Below are 19,114 nucleotides of genomic sequence, written 5' to 3' on the forward strand. Positions count from 1 at the left end.
CCGGACATATTTTCAACCTAGTGACACGTAATGTTTCTCGGCTTCCCAATAAATTTGACTATTGATTCACCTTCAGAATTAGATAATGATTCACTTTCAGTATCAGATAAGACTTTTGTATATTGACTAAAATTAGATAGCTGACCTGTGACGACCGTAGAAGCATTGGCCGCATCCTCCTTGGTGATGGAGAAAATTTTGGCATTCGTCGCTACTGGCGGAGCTTCCAGTCTCCCTTGGCTTATCTGCGGGCCTTCTATCGTTGCTTGCATCAGGTGTAGCTATGGGGGAGCACCTCTGTTCTGAACTTGCGGAGGGGTAGGTGTCTGGATCTGTGTAGGACTGTTTCTGGCCATATGTCCTTCCATTCCACAGCTGTAGCATCTATTTGTACCTATACGGCATATTCCCGGGTGTTTCTTCCCGCTGGTGGTACACTGAGGAAACGTAAGCTGCTTGATTGCTGGACCACTCTTGGAATCATTCCATTGCTTCCTTTTGCCACTGTGATTTCCTTTCCAACTGGTTCGGGTACTTTGAGATTTTTGTCCTCTCAACTGAGATTGATTCTTGCCCTCATTCATCGCCTTTTAATAGTGTTCCGTGATCAGAGCGCTGCTGATTAATTCTTCGGCGGTCTGCGGTCTATTAACTCTGCCAACCACGTTCAGGGCTATCTCAGGTCTGAGCATCTTCAACATAAGTCTAACCCTTTCTCTCTCCTTGCTGACCAACTCTAGGCACAGACGCGCTAGGCGGTTGAATTTCTTAACACCTTCATTGACCGATAGATCACCTTGCCGGAACTCGGTGAACTCATGATAGTGTCTATTTGTGACTCGCATATTGAAAAATCCTTCGAAAAATTCCGTCTCGAAGTCTGTCCATGTCATCTGATTTATTTGTCTTTTTGCTTTCACTTTGTCCCACCAAATCCTGGCATCTCCGGTAAGGCAAAATGATGCGCATTTGACTTTTTCATGCTCAGGCCAGTCCAGTAACTCCACTATGCTCTCCACGGTCTTGAACCAGGCCTGTGCGTCCCATGGTTCACAGTTACCGGAGAAAGCTTCCGGCTTCAGTCTCTGCCACTGAATCAGATATGCCTCCTAACGAACCACTGGGGCTGGGCCTACCGGTGGTGCAGGTGCCGGTGGTACTGGTACAGCTGTAGGTATTACTGGTACTACGTTCTGGTGTCCTGGCGGGGTGGTAGGATTCCCCTATTGATTCAGTAGAGTAGTGATCATCTGCTGCTGTTCCGTAACCTGACGCTGGAGCTCGATAACTACATGCATCAGATCAGGTGGAGGTGCTGTCTCATCTGCTCTGGTATTACATCTTCTAGCCATCCTTATCTTCATTAATGACAATAGAGCTAGCGTAAGTTAATATCATTTCTAACCAGGCTAACGAAAGGTTATCATCATTCCTAACTATTTGTAAGTTTGTTGTGTTATCATCCCTAACCTACCATCATGCAACCTAAACTAAAACTTGTTAGTTAGAGCCCTAGAGCCAATCATTTGATGATTGTATGGACTCATTGTATCATATTCTTGTATATTAATAAAGGCCTTTGTTTGGTTATTATACTTATTTGTATTAGTGCCAAATAGACTAAGTATAATAGCATCCTTGAGTAGAAGGTTCATACCTATATCAATCGATTAGTTGAATCGATAGTGAGATGATATAGGGAACACTACTCTAAATCATTCCTAGTCGAGTATTAACATTCAGGGACAATGTTAATGCAATAAGACTAGCATGTAGGTCAGCTCGATGACTTGATCTCACAAGTCATGGATATAGAGATATCAAGCTGACACATGGGTATACATTGGAGAATGTATACTGAATGACCCGCCATGAGAAAGTATCATGGATCATTATATGAGTGTCATATACTTTCTCATGTGGCTATTAGTATGACTATTAGTCCTTAGACCTGAAGTCACCATGGATCCCTACATAAGTAGTTATGTACTTTGGTTTCGTCAAACGTCACCCATAACAGGGTGGACTATAAAGGCGATTACTGGGTATGTAACAAATTATGCAGAGGGATGTGAGTCATGTAGATGGGATCTATCCCTTCCATATGACGGGAGCAACATCAATATTCTTGATAGAGTTAGACCACGAAGTGCATGACCATGCCCAAATGAGTCAACATTAGATGTTGAGCTCATTTGATCGAGTGAGTCTACTTGGAGTTCAAGATTTAGATTGATTAGAGGATGACACTGTCTATGCCTCATATTGATCAATCTAGATGTCTAGGATAGAAGGACAATGTCACATATTTTGTGAGGAGTCACAATTGGTAGTCACAAGGTGATGTCGGATCTCGACATTCTTGTAACTTGGGTAGTAATGATGTGTTGCTAGATACCGCTCATTACTTATGCTCCTAAATGGGTTTAGGGCATTGCCAACGTTACAAGAACCTATAGGGTCACACACTAAGGACAATTAGATGGATATTTGGTTCATATGATGAACTAAGAGGATTAGATTCATTTGATGAATCATATTGGATTAAGAGTAATCCAAATTGGGCTAATTGAGTTGGACTCAAGTTGATTCATGTATTCAATGAGTCTAATTTAGATTATGACTCATTAAATCAACTTAATTTAATGAATTAGATTCATTATATTAAGTTGGCTTGAATCATATGGTTGGATTAGATCAACCATGAGAGAGATTTGATCAAGTTTGACTTGATTTGAGAGGAAGAGAAAAAGTCATGTTTGACTTGACTTTTTGCCACATCACTAGTGAGTTGGCAAGATGTGGACCAATAGGATTGCTCCACATCATCAATGTGTGCCACCTCATGGAGGTTAAAGCCTCCATAGCATTTAATGTGGCCGGCCCACATTAAATGAGGAGTTACACTTGTTGCCATGTCATTTAGTGAGGTGGCAAGATGTGGACCAATAGTGTTGATCCACATCATCCTAGAGTGCCACCTCATGGGGGTTACAACTCTTTAATGGCTCCACATTAATTGCACTTAATGTGGAAATGGGAGTTACACATGTGAAGGTGGCCGGCCACTTGAATGTGTAGAATAATTTTCATTTTGAAATTATTCCATCATTGATTCCTTCTTCTTCCTCCTAGAGTTCTTCTTGCACTCTCCCTCTCCTCCTTCCTTTGCCGAACCACATAGGTGCTAGCACACCTTGGTTTTTGGTCACCTCCATCTAGTGTGTCCGTGTGGATACTTCTATAGGACCGTACGCTTGACGGTCTTGAGATCCGGCACCATTTGGACGAGCGGGATTCGCGTGGGGCGCGCATCAAGGGTAATGATCTTAACTTTAGTGTAGATCTAAAGTTTTTACAAACTCGTACAAGAAAAGGTTTTTCGAAAAGTTTTTGTTTACGAATCTTGGCACGAGATCCATGGCTTTGGGTGACTCGGGGTTTCCGCGATGCGGAAAAGCGGTTTTCGCGGCCCGACGAACCCAACAGTGGTATCAGAGCCACGTGCAATGACTTGTACGAGTTCGTTTGTATTTTTATGAAAAATATACCTTCTGTGATTTTCTGTAAAAATGAGTTTTTAGAGTTTTTATGAGTAATTTTTCCGTAGAAGCGAAGCACAAGTGTCTCGGCACTTGTAGGCTTCGGCTACCGGAAAGTTTTCTTTTAAACGGCTTCGTTTTGCCCCAAATCCGTTTGGGACAGCGGGGTCGGGTGCCATTAGATCGCAAAGGAGCAACTCACGATGGTTAGATTGTGGGTAGGGGCATTGCCCCTATCCCCGCAAGGGAATTTGCTCCGCGATTGCACTCGAAATCGCTAAAAACGAACCCGCCGGGAAGATTTTTCCGAAACGGCAATGTCTCGACCCAAATCGTTTTGGGACAGCGGGTTTAGGCGCTGTTGGATCGCAAAGGAACCCTCGCGATAGTTAGATCGCGGGTAGGGGCGCTGCCCCTGGGCCCCGCAAGGGGATCCGTTCCGCGATTGCGCCCGAAACCGCTAAACGGGACCGCCGGGAAATTTTACTCATAAAAATTGTAAAAATTATTTTTAAAATTACAAAAAAATTATGAAAAATATATAATTTTGAATTATATATTAATTTGTGATAGTCATGGCCCAAAATACCCAATAAGATTAGATTTGTGTTGTAATCCATAATACGGCCTGCGTGCCGTCATATGATTGTGTGTGCTGTATTTTTATTTTTTCCACGGCCTGCGCGTCGTGCCTTTCTCTTATTCTGGTTGTAAATTAGATTTAGACTCGAATGTAACTCAAATTTCAAATTGTAATGTACAAATTGGAGCGGTGGAGGGTCCACACGAGACGAAGTTCCGAGGCGGGCACGAGCAACACAAGGTGGTCAAAGGGAGGAGCTTGGAGAAGCTGTTGACCCTAGGTTGACCATTCGATCTTCTCATTGGCTTGAGAAGATCGTAGTAGGGTCATGACTAAATCACAAATATATTAATTAATTAATTGTTATATATCTGATGCATGTTTAATAATTAATTAATTAATTAGTGCCTTAACGATTAGATTAGATCTAAGTCGTGCACAAGATGCATCCTTCTTGATTAGATTAGATCTAGATCCAACCAACTCTAAATGCCTAACCGTGCCGTGATACCTATCACTACCTCGATCACATGTATTGTTGAATCTGCCAAAGCAGAGCAATACATATTATCTTGGTAGGGTACGGAGGGACAATCTTGGTCCCGCCTATCAACGCATGGGTGAATACAAACTCAATTAGATTGAGTATTCCTAGTTACTCAGTTGGATCGAGTCAACTATAGACATTCTTCCAATAGTTGGAAAGGTAGGACAAAATCACGTTTATATTAACTCTCGGGCGTATTATCCAAAGCTAACTCGAGTTTTAATATAAATATGGATCTTGATCCTATAAACAAGAGTTGCATAGAGATGTAATTGGTAATCGTTACCTACTGATCATACTAAGCCTTGGGCGTATTAGCCAAAGCTAACTCAAGGGTTAGTATGATGTGGATCTTGTCCCACAAGAATTATAGTATTCAGTGGGAGCATCATTTAGTTAAAGACCTAATTAAATAATTTTAAAAGAATATGATATTTATTTCTGCAAATTTTCTGTTGTAGATAACCATGACGTCAAACACGAATTCCTTCTCCCTGCGATCTGTCCTTGAGAAGGAGAAGCTCAACGGAGCAAATTTCCTGGACTGGTACAGGAACCTGAGAATTGTTCTCACTCAGGAATGTAAACTGTACGTTCTGGAGCAGCCCATTCCGGAGGCTCCTCCTGCCACTGCCACGCGAGCAGACCGAGATGCTTACAAGAAGCATCAAGATGACGCATTAGATGTGTCCTGTCTTATGATCGCGACCATGAACTCTGAGCTTCAGAAGAAACACGAGTTGATGGGCGCTTACGATATGGTTGAGCATCTTTGTCACCTATATCAAGAACAAGCAAGGCACTGGAAGAGGAACTCCAAAGAATACCTGGAAGATCTTAAGAAGAAGAGAAATAAGATTTCTACTTCAGGTATACATGTTATAGAAGTCAACCTCTCTATTTCTTCATCATGGGTATTAGATATCGGATGTGCTTCGCACATTTGTACTAATGTACAAGCGCTGAGGAATAGCAGGGCATTGATGAAGGGTGAGATAGACCTACGAGTAGGCAATGGAGCACGAGTTGCTGCTATTGCTGTAGGAACTTATCATCTATCTCTTCCCTCTGGGCTTGTACTAGAATTAGATGATTGTTGTTATGTGCCTGCCTTGACTAAGAACATTATATCAGTTTCTTGTTTGGACAAGAAAGGATTCTCGTTTATAATAAAGAACAAATGTTGTTCTATCTATTTAAACGATATGTTCTATTGTAGTGCACCTCTGATAAACGGACTCTATATTCTAGATCTAGAGAGCCATATCAATAACGTTAGTACCAAGAGGTTCAAATCGAACGATATGAACCACACCTATCTCTGGCACTGTCGCTTAGGTCATATAAATGACAAGCGCTTATCCCAGCTCCATAAGGATGGTTTGCTGGACTCATTTGATTTTGAATCATATGAGATATGCGAGTCATGCCTACGAGGCAAGATGACCAAGACTTCTTTTAGTGGGCACAGCGAGAGAGCGACTGATTTGTTAGGACTCATACATAGTGATGTATGTGGCCCTTTCAATGTCGCTGCTAGAGGCAGTTATAGGTACTTCATCACGTTTACTGATGACTTCAGTAGATACGGTTATGTGTACTTGATGACACATAAGTCCGAATCCTTTGAAAAGTTCAAAGAATTTAAGAATGAAGTACAGAACCAGCTTGGCAAGAGTATTAAAATACTTCAATCAGATCGAGGTGGTGAATACTTAAGCCATGAGTTTCGTGACTATTTAGCTGAGTGTGGGATTCTATCCCAACTAACTCCTCCTGGAACACCACAGTGGAATGGTGTGTCCGAAAGGAGGAATCGTACCTTATCAGATATGGTACGGTCTATGATGAGTCACACAGATCTTCCGACATATCTATGGGGATATGCTCTAGACACGGCAGCTTTCATTCTCAACCGAGTTCCATCCAAGGCCATGATAAAGACACCATATAGGATATGGACTGGGAGAGATGCCCAGGTGTCTTTCATGAGGATTTAGGGTTGTGAGGCTTACGTACGACGTCAAGTCTCAGACAAATTAGGACCCAAATCCGACAAGTGCTATTTCATCGGATATCCCAAGGAAACTAAGGGATATTACTTCTACATTCCCAGTCAGCACAAGGTAGTTGTGGCAAAGAATGGGACTTTGTTTCTAGAAAGACTAGTGGGAGCGCGTTCGATCTTGAAGAAGTTCAAGATGCGAACAATAGCACTAATGCCTCGATGGAAATTGAACTGGAACCACAAAGTGTTGTGGATGATGTTGTTCCACAAAGAGTTGAGGAACAACAACCAGTTCAAGTAGACATACCTCTTCGCAGGTCTGATAGGGTATGTCGTCAGCTTGAGAGATACTCATTTCTCTTGTCTGACCATGATGACATTGTGTTCATAGAGGATGAGCTCACCACCTATCAGGAAGCTGTGATGAGACCAGATTCCGAGAAATGGCTAGAGGCCATTCTCGGAGCTGGAATCTTCGATTCGATGATGCGATCAAACAGTTTGGTTTCATCAAGAACGAAGATGAGCCTTGTGTCTACAAAAGGTTGTAGAAAACATAGTTGTCTTCCTCATATTGTATGTGGATGACATACTACTCATTGGGAAGGACATCCCTATGCTTCAGTCTATCAAGACCTGGCTAGGGAGTTGCTTCTCAATGAAAGATTTAGGCGAGGCATCCCGCATTCTAGAGATACAGATCTATAGAGATAGATCTAAGAGATTGTTGGGCCTAAGTCAGAGTACATACATTGACAAGGTACTCCTTCGGTTTGCCATGTAGAACTCCAAGAAGGGATTTCTACCGATGTCACATGGCGTGAGTCTTTCGAAGACTCAAGGTCCTTCTTCTAGAGAGGAGAGAGACCGCATGGATCAGATCCCTTATGCCTCAGCCATAGGATCGATCATGTACGCCATGCTATGTACTCGACCTGACGTCTCGTATGCTTTGAGCATGACGAGCAGATACCAGTCAGATCCAGGTGAAAGTCACTGGATAGCGGTCAAGAATATTCTTAAGTACTTACGAAGGACTAAAGAATATTTCTTGATATATGGAGGAAATGATGAGCTAACTGTAAAGGGTTACAGTGATGCCAGCTTCCAGACCGATCAGGATGATTAAATATCACAGTCGAGGTTCGTGTTTTGCTTGAATGGTAGTACTATGAGCTGGCAGACTTCACAGCAGTTCTACAACGTTTCCATCTCATTCGAGAGATTATCGATAGAGGAGATGTGGAGATTTGCAGAGTACCTACAGAGGTTAACATCGCAGATCCCTTGACCAAGGCTTTGGCACAGAGAAAGCATGATAGTCACACTAGGTCATTAGGCCTTAGAGCCTATACTGATTGGCACTAGTGCTAGTGGGAGATTGTTAGTTAGAGCCCTAGAGCCAATCATTTGATGATTGTATGGACTCATTGTATCATATTCTTGTATATTAATAAAGACATTTGTTTGGTTATTATACTTATTTGTATTAGTGCCAAATAGACTAAGTATAATAGCATCCTTGAGTAGAAGGTTCATACCTATATCAATCGATTAGTTGAATCGATAGTGAGATGATATAGGGAACACTACTCTAAATCATTCCTAGTCGAGTATTAACATTCAGGGACAATGTTAATCCAATAAGACTAGCATGTAGGTCAGCTCGATGACTTGATCTCACAAGTCATGGATATAGAGATATCAAGCTGACACATGGGTATACATTGGAGAATGTATACTGAATGACCCACCATGAGAAAGTATCATGGATCATTATATGAGTGTCATATACTTTCTCATGTGGCTATTAGTATGACTATTAATCCTTAGACCTGAAGTCACCATGGATCCCTACATAAGGAGTTATGTACTTTGGTTTCGTCAAACATCACCCGTAACAGGGTGGACTATAAAGGCGATTACTGGGTATGTAACAATTTATGCAGAGGGATGTGAGTCATGTAGATGGGATCTATCCCTTCCATATGACGGGAGCAACATCAATATTCTTGATAGAGTTAGACCACGAAGTGCATGACCATGCCCAAATGAGTCAACATTAGATGTTGAGCTCATTTGATCGAGTGAGTCTACTTGGAGTTCAAGATTTAGATTGATTAGAGGATGACACTGTCTATGCCTCATATTGATCAATCTAGATATCTAGGATAGAAGGACAATGTCACATATTTTGTGAGGAGTCACAATTGGTAGTCACAAGGTGATGTCGGATCTCGACATTCTTGTAACTTGGGTAGTAATGATGTGTTGCTAGATACCGCTCATTACTTATGCTCCTAAATGGGTTTAGGGCATTGCCAACGTTACAAGAACCTATAGGGTCACACACTAAGGACAATTAGATGGAGATTTGGTTCACATGATGAACTAGAGGATTAGATTCATTTGATGAATCATATTGGATTAAGAGTAATCCAAATTGGGCTAATTGAGTTGGACTCAAGTTGATTCATGTATTCAATGAGTCTAATTTAGATTATGACTCATTAAATCAACTTAATTTAATGAATTAGATTCATTATATTTAGTTGGCTTGAATCATATGGTTGGATTAGATCAACCATGAGAGAGATTTGATCAAGTTTGACTTGATTTGAGAGGAAGAGAAAAAGTCATGTTTGACTTGACTTTTTGCCACATCACTAGTGAGTTGGCAAGATGTGGACCAATAGGATTGCTCCACATCATCAATGTGTGCCACCTCATGGAGGTTACAAGCCTCCAGAGCATTTAATATGGCCGACCCACATTAAATGAGGAGTTACACTTGTTGCCATGTCATTTAGTGAGGTGGCAAGATGTGGACCAATAGTGTTGATCCACATCATCCTAGAGTGCCACCTCATGGGGGTTACAACTCTTTAATGGCTCCATATTAATTGCACTTAATGTGGAAATGGGAGTTACACATGTGAAGGTGGCCGACCACTTGAATGTGTAGAATAATTTTCATTTTGAAATTATTCCATCATTGATTCCTTCTTCTTCCTCCTAGAGTTCTTCTTGCACTCTCCCTCTCCTCCTTCCTTGGCCGAACCACATAGGTGCTAGCACACCTTGGTTTTTGGTCACCTCCATCTAGTGTGTCCGTGTGGATACTTCTAGAGGGCCGTACGCTTGACGGTCTTGAGATCCGGCACCATTTGGACGAGCGGGATTCGCGTGGGGCGCGCATCAAGGGTAATGATCTTAACTTTAGTGTAGATCTAAAGTTTTTACAAACTCTTACAAGAAAAGGTTTTTCGAAAAGTTTTGTTTACGAATCTTTGCACGAGATCCATGGCTTTGGGTGACTCGGGGTTTCCGCGATGCAGAAAAGCGATTTTCGCGGCCCGACGAACCCAACAAAACTGTGACTTAAAAGAATAAAGTAAGCACGCATACTACTAAAGCATTATAAATAAAATAATAAAATAAACTAAGCATAAGTATCATAAAAAAGAAATATACTAAGCATAGAAATTCTTACTTGGAGAGGCAGAAAGAGACTCGATGTGTGTACAGTGGGAAGGCTAACCTCGCTCTTATACCAAACTGTAACGCCCGCCCTCCCTGCTACTAAAAGGGTCGGGGCTACTTACTTACTTAACTATTTCAGGATACACATGCATATTTAAAATTTCTTTTGAGTAACATAATGCAGCGGAAATGTCATGAAGTTATACTGGAATGTAGCATAATACACTGGGTTCATGTCATACATAACAAAAATAACATAGCAGGTCTTTATTTGTCTTAGCCGAGCCACTGCCACACACATCTCCTTGCCTCTCCTGCAGCTCCCTTAGATCATCCATTCCTTGCCTTTATCTGTGGTACAAGGAAAGTAAGCTATGAGCACACAGGCTCAGTATGATCCTTTCCTACTCACAAAAACCATATCTCATAGCATAGTCATATAAGCATACAATCAATGGAGACATAATCATCTAACATTATATCATGTGAACATAGCCTCCTATCATATCATATCATTAAGAAACATCATACTATAACATGTCATAAATAAAGGAATCATGTAGTGTGAATCATTGAAGCATAACATATCATCAGGTCGTATGAATCCTAAATAAAACATCTCATAACATCATGTCCTATAAGTCATAAGAGTATGGCATAATATCATGTCATATAATTCATAAAAATGAAACATATCATATCATGAATGGGAGTATCATGCAGAATGTCTTTTAAAAAAACATATGCCATGTCAAGTGCAAGATGTCTTTAAACATATCTTTTTTTAATACTTAAACATAATATCATCATCATGAGGGCCCGGCTTGTACCACATACATACATAAATGCGCGCAATCCCTAGGACAGGGTAGCTAGCCCCGAACCTACTAGGGATCTAGACCCGTTCATAGTCCGTCGGCCTAGGGGCGTACTAAGGAGCCCATCCCTTTTTACTAGACCCGTTCATAGTCCGTCGGCCTAGGGGCGCTTATGAAGCCCACCCTTGGTACAAGTCATACAAAGTAAAATACATGTCATGCATATCATATCATCATAACTGTCATATCATATCAACATAAATGTCATGCTCTTGTCTTAACATGAAGAGTGCTCTTAATCCCAACTTAAGGGAAGCAACTCTTAGTCATTTTCTTATCATATCATAAGGCATACATACTTGGGAACATAGCCATCATAAAAATCATTTTCATGCCTGGTTCATAAGCTTACGTAAATGAGAATGCAACATATTTGAAATCATACATGCTTGGGTACATAGTCATCATAAGAATCATTTCATGCATAATTCATAAACATACATAAATAGGCATTTTACTTGTCTTATCATAAAGCATTCATACTTAAGCCTAAAACACATCATAAGAGTCATCATCATGCATAGTTCATGAGCATACTTAAATAAGCATATAAAGCATCATAGGAAAACATAATCATACATGGAAAACATTTACTAGCATCTCCTAATTCATATCCTAGTATGTGAGACACCTAGCAAAATCATAATTGGGTCTCTAACCCTAATTCCATATAGTGGCCGAAAGTTACCATGCTTAATTTTAGGTTACAACAACATATAAGCATGTGAACCTTAAATCAATTTCATATCATAAACTATAAAGAATATCATGAGCATAGGTAGTAGGTTCTAAACTTCCTAGGCCTTTTAACTTGGTTGTGGCCGAACCTTTAAGAGCATGAAACTAAGTTCTATACAAGCATAAGAATACCAAGCTAACATCATATCATATCATATCATAAGGGAAATCCATGAGCTTGCTAAGTTTAAATTTAAACTTCCTTGAACCCTAGAATATAGTCATGGCCGAAGGTTCATGAAAGGGAAATAAACTTCTAAGCTACATACAAACATGAATACCTAGCCAAGTTCATGTCATATCATAAAGAAGTCTATGAGCATGTTAAATTAGGTTTTAAGCTTCATGAAACACTAAAATCTCTCATGGCCGAAACTTCATAAAAAAAGAAATAAACTTCTGAGAATCATACAAACATGAATACCTAGCCAAGTTCATATCATATCATAAAGAAGTCTATGAGCTATGTTAAATTAGGTTTTAAGCTTCTTGAACTCCATACCCTATCTTGGCCGAAACTTCAAGGAAAGGAAAAATAAATTCCAAGCAACATACAAACATGAATTCCTAACCAAGTTCTTATCATATCATAAGGTAGTCTATAAGCATGTTAGAGTAGGTTCTAAGCTTCTTGGGACCCTAGCTCCATCATGGCCGAACCTTTACATGAAGGAAAATAAAATTTCCAAGCAACATACAAGCATGAATACTTAGTCAAGTTCATATCCTATCATAAAGGAATCTATAAGCAAGTTAAATTAGGTTTTGAGCTTCTTGAAACCCTAGATCCATCATGGCCAAAACTTTACATAAAGGAAAATAAAATTTCCAAGCAATATACAAACATGAATACCTAACGACGTTCTTATCATATCATAAGGGAGTCTATAAGCATGTTAGATTAGGTTCTAAGCTTCTTGAAACCCTAAACCCATCATGGCCGAACCTTTACTATAAAGGAATTAAAATTTCCAAGCAACATACAAACATGGATATTTAGTCAAGTTCATATCATATCATAAAGGAATCTATAAGCAAGTTAAATTAGGTTTTGAGCTTCTTGAAGCCCTAGAATCTATCATGGCCGAAACTTTACATAAAGGAAAATAAAATTTCCAAGCAACATATAGACATGAATACCTAGCCAAGTTCTTATCATATCATAAGGGAGTCTATAAGCATGTTAGATTAGATTTTTACGCTTCTTAAGGCCCTAAAACATTCATGGCCGAAACATATAAAGAAGAAGATCATGCTTTAAACAACATCCAACATAAATCTTTAACTAAGTTCATATTATAACATAATGAGTGTAATGCCCGCCCTTCCAGGGACACTCTGACTGCCCTTAGAGGGTCGGGGATACTTACATTCACCTAACATACTAATGCATATGAACTCATGGCAGCGGAAGACATACTTTAAAAAATTATCATATTCATTTGATTGTCTTAAACATGGCATGTGAATCATAACTTATTAAACTTTTTACCATATCATAATAAGTCTAACATGGCAAACTATCATGAGAGCATAACATACTAGCTCAACCATCATCATAAACATAGGGTCCAAACTTAGTTCACATGCACAATTTAGTCATTATAAATTTAAACTTAATTTGATCTATCCACCATGCCACTTCCACACACATCATCATCGCCCTTCCTGCTGCTCCCCTTAGTTCATCCATTCCTTGCCCTTATCTGCAGTACAAGGAAACGTAAAACTATAAGCCCAAAGGCTTAATGAGCTCCTTTCCTACTCATAAAACATAAGGCACGTAATACCACATAGCAGGTAAAACATAGCATAGCATAACATAGCATGGAGAATCATAACATAGAACATAGTTTGTCATATGAGAACCATAACATAGCATGGCATAGCATGTGAGTACATATCATGGGAACATATCATATCCTGTAAGCATGTATCATAACTCATACCTGTTCATAATAATGCTTAACCAATAATTCATAAAACATATGCATGTAAATGCAAGATGTATATTTTCAAAACATGTATCATGGAATGCACATATGCATCATGTCTCTTTTAAAACATATCTTAAAACATACTTGAACATAACATAATCATCATGAGGGTCCAGCTTGTACCACATACATACATAATGCGCGCAATCCCTAGGACAGGGTAGTTAGCCCCGAACCTACTAGGGATCTAGGTCCGTTCATAGTCCGTCGACCTAGGGGCGTACTAAGGAGCCCATCCCTTTTTACGAGGCCCATTTCATAGACCATCGACCTCGGGGCGCTTATGGAGCCCACCCTTGGTACTAGCCATACAAAATAAAATATCATGTCATACATATCATGTCATCATGCATATCATAGCTTATCATTCATGTCATAATTTCTTGTCATATCATGAAGAGAGCTCTTGATCCCATCTTAAGGGAAGCATCTCTTTGCCATACCATGAAGAGTGCTCTTGATCCCAACTTAAGGGAAGCAACTCTTAGGCTTTTCTTCTTACATAAGCCTTTCATACATATATCATAAACATAACATGTTCGTATCACAACATATAACATGTGATCTTCATATCATCAAGTATGGCATATCATATCATGAGCATAGCATATCATATCATGAGCATAGTATATCATATCATGAGCATAACATATCATATCGTGCAACATAACGTATTTCATAACATAAAGCATAACATATCATATCATGACCATAGTATATCATATCATGAGCATAGCTTATCATATCATAAGCATAGCATCTCATATCATGAGCATAGTATATCATATCATGAGCATAGCATATCATATCGTGAGCATAGCATATCATATCATGAGCATAGCATATCATATCATGAAACATAATTCATCTCATAACATAAGGCATAACATATCATATCATGACATAGCATATCATATTATGAGCATAGAACTTAACTAATCACATATCAAAGACTATACATCGTGAGAAACATAAGCATGCTTGGTTAGATTCACTCTAACCCCATTATCCACCATGGCCGAAACCTTGCTAAATGGATTTTCCCTTTTTTTTTTTTCTTCTTCACTATAAGAAGTATGAAACTAAGCCACCCATAGATAAATAACCAAATATCATATAGGCATAAACAAGCATGGTTTGTTGCAAAGCATGACTTTACATCTCAACACTTTCTTGGCCGAACCTTAAGGTGAAGTTCTAGGTTCCATTTGAGTAACATGTAGCATACAACTTATCTAACCATACACAAAAGATCATTATTAGGTTTCAAAACTTTACCCTAGGCTTAGCATCCCTTCTTGGCCGAGACCTTCATTTAGGGTTTTAGGTTTTCTAATGCAACATGTAACATAATGATTTAACCTAACCACATACAAAATATCATACTTCATGAACAAGCATAATTAAGTATGATTGGATTTCAAATTTTAACCCTAAGCTTGACATCATGTCTTGGCCGAACCTTCACATTAGGGTTTCCATCATTTTTGTTACCACATGAAGCATAGCAATCTAAGCTATCAACATATAAAAATTCATATATCATGAAGAAGCATAAACAACATATTTCCTTTACAAAAATTTTGCCCTAACCCTTGTAACCCATCTTGGCCGAAACTTACATTAGGGTTTTTCATCATTTTTGTTACCACATGAAACATAAGAATCTAAGCTATCAACATATAAAAATTCATATATCATGTAGAAGCATAATAACATATTCCCTTCTTCAAAATTTTTGCTCTAACTCTTGTAACTCATCTTGGCCGAAACTGACATGGAGGTTTTCATCATTTTTGTTATCACATGAAGCATAAAGACCTAAGCTATCAACATATAAAAATCCATATATCATGTAGAAGCATAAATAACATATTCCCTTTTCAAAATTTTTGCTCTAACTCTTGTAACTTATCTTGGCCGAAACTTACATGGAGGTTTTCATCATTTTTGTTACCACATGAAGCATAAAGACCTAAGCTATCAACATATAAAAATCCATATATCATGTAGAAGCATAAATAACATATTCCCTTTTCAAGATTTTTTGCTCTAACTCTTGTAACTTATCTTGGCCGAAACTTACATGGAGGTTTTCATCATTTTTGTTACCACATGAAGCATAAAAACCTAAGCTATCATCATATACAAATATATATATCATGAAGAGCATGAACTACATATTTCCTTTTCAAAAAAAACAAGAACATCCACATATAAAACGATCGACAACTACTTGTACTGCAGTGAGGGGATACTCACATCTTTCGCTTGATTTCCTTAGGGAAGTAACCTTGATTTGTGGAGCTTTCTTAGAGGGAAGTTTTCCATTGCTTGGGTTTCGGCAATGAAGGTGGGGAGAAGAAGCTTGGTCACGGTGAGGAGGAGGAGGAATGGAGGAAGGGAGAAAAATGAATATTTTCCTTCATTTCTCCTTTTATTCTAATTGAGAAGAGGAAGGAAAATGGGTTTTTTCCTCCTCTTTTCCTTTATGTCTCCCTTAATGAAAAGAGGAAGCAAGAGTCCTCTTTTCTTTTGAGAGAAAGAAGGCAACTCTAACTTCTCCTTCTAAATGAAAGAAGCTCTTTTCTTACTCTTAACTATGATTTCCCTCTCCTTTCTAACAATAATTACTCTTGGTCTATTGGTTAACACATACATGTACCTAGTAAGAGATCTAAGGTTCAGATCTTGGTCATCTCTTTTTGGTTCTCTTATTTTATTGTTTTTGAAATTTTACATATAAGGCCTATTTATTTTTATTCATGATAAAAATATCTAAAATCTTGCTAAGTACCTTATGGGTGTTACAATGAGATCCATGAGCGTAGGTTTCTTTCTTTTATTTTTTTATTTTTAAGAATTCTAACCTCACGGAAATTTCGTAAGCGACTTGTACCACAGGTGAGGGGATCTTACTTCCTTATGTCTGATTTCTTTAGAGAAATAATCTTGATTGTGGAGCCTTCCTAAAGAGGAGTCCTCCTTTGTTTTTGGATTTCGGCAATGGAGGTGGGGAGAGGGCTTGGTCACGGTGAGGAGAAGGAGGGAGAAGGAAGAGGAGAAAATGAAATCTTTTCTTAAATTTCCCCTTTTATTCTTCATGAGAGGAGGAAGGGAAAATGCACTTTTCCTTCTCCTTTCTTTTACTCCTCCTTAATGAAAAGAGGAAGCAAGAATCCTCTTTTCTTTTGAGAGGAAGAAGGCTACTCTAACTTCTCCTTCTAAATGAAAGAAGCTCCTTTCTTACTCTTAACTATATTGTCACTTCTCTCTCTAACAATAACTTCTCTTGGTCTATTCGTTAACACATACATATATCTAGTAAGAGATCCAAGTTTCAAGCCTTGGTCATCTCTTTTTGGTTCTATTTTTATTATTTTTACAAATTTACACATAAGGCCTATTTTTATTCATGATAAAAAAAATATCTAAAATCTTGCTAAGTACCCTATGGGTGTATGATTCTTGAGACCACTAAGTGCATGGTCATGCCCAAATAAGTCAATATGAGATATTGATCTCATTTGATTAGAGTGAGTCTACTTGGAGTTCAAGACATAAATTGATTAGAGGATGACACGATCTATGCCTCAATTGATCAATTTAGATGACAAGGATAGAAGGACATTGTCACATATTGTGAGAGTCACAATTAGTAGTCACAATGGTGATGTTGGATCTCATCATTCTTGTAACTTGGGTAGTAATGATGTGTTGCTAGATACCGCTCATTTCTTATGCTCCTAAATGGGTTTAGGAGCATTGGCAACGTTACAAGAACCTATAGGGTTACACACAAAGGGCAGTTAGATGGAGATTAGGTTCATATGATGGATCAAGAGGATTAGGTTCATGTGATGAACCAAATTGGATTAAGAGTAATCCAAATTAGACTAATTGAGTTGGACTCAATTTGATTCATGTGTCGAATGAGTCTAATTTAGACTATGATTCATTGAGTCAATTTAAATCAATGAATAGAGATTCATTAAATTAAATTGATTTGAATCAAATGGTAGATTTGATCAACCATGGGAGATAAGAGGTCAAGTTTGACTTGACTTGAGAGGGAAGATGAAGGGTCAAGTTTGACTTGACCAAATGCCACTTCATTGTAACTTGGCATGGGCCGACCAATGATGATGTTCCACATCATCAAGGCTACATCATTGAATGCCACCTCATGAGGAAGACCAAGAGGCATGACTCTTGGTATTACATGGAGGTATTAAATCCTCTATTAAGTGGTCGACCGCACACATGAAGAAAGGGGTGTGCTCATTTAAGGCATCTTCTTCTTCCTCTCTTCTTTTTCTCTCCTTCTCCTCCATTGCCGAGACCTCTAAAGAGTGCTAGCACCCTCTAAGTGGTTTTCTCCACCTTTTGTCCGTGTGGATACGTGTAGAGGAGTGTACACTTGACACTCTACGAGATCCGACAACCATTTGGACGAGCGGGATAAGCGAAGGGCATCGCTACAAGGGTAATACTTCTGTTCATGTAGATCTAAGGTAGATCTAGTGTAGACAAACATGTACATGAATGTTGTTATTTATCTTCGCATGGATCCATGGCTAGCTTCAAGGTTTTCGGAACGCAAAAATCAGTTTTTATGGCTCGATAGTCTAACAAAAGCATGACCATGCGTAAATGAGTGAATATGAGATATTGAGCTTATTTAATTGAGTGTGTCTACTTGTAGATCAAGGAACACAAAGATTGATAAGAGGATGACATGGTATATGCCTCATTAATCAATCTAGATATCAAGGATAGAGGGACCAAGTCATACATGATGATAGTCACGGACAGGTTAGGTCGGATCTCGACTTTCTTGTCACTTCGATAGCAATGATGTCTTGCTAGATGCCACTCATTGTTTATGTATCGTAAATGTTGATTTGGGCATATTGCCAAAGTTACGAGAGCCTATAGGGTCACACATAAAGAACAAGTTGATATAGAGATGGGTTCATGTGATGTATCATTGGATTAAGTGTAATCCGAATTTGACTCATTGAGTTAGACACAAAGGGATCCAATTGTTGGATAGAGTCGAGTTGCTTGAGAATCAATGGGTTGGACTCATTGGGTGAATTTGAGTTCACCAAGGAAGTTGAATGGTCAAAATTGAACCATTGGATTGAATGGTTGATTTTGAGCCATTAGATGAGAAGATCAAAGGGTGGAGACTCTTGGTATACCATGGGATGGTTATAAATATCATTTGGATGATAATTTTGTGTAGATGAACAAGAGTTAAGACCCTTGCCATTCTTCTTCTTCCTCCTTCCTCTTCTTGGCCGAAATCACCATTGTGGTTGCTAGCACAACC

This window comes from Zingiber officinale, chromosome 8A (genome assembly GCF_018446385.1).
Source record: "Zingiber officinale cultivar Zhangliang chromosome 8A, Zo_v1.1, whole genome shotgun sequence".
In the NCBI taxonomy this organism is placed as follows: domain Eukaryota; kingdom Viridiplantae; phylum Streptophyta; class Magnoliopsida; order Zingiberales; family Zingiberaceae; genus Zingiber; species Zingiber officinale.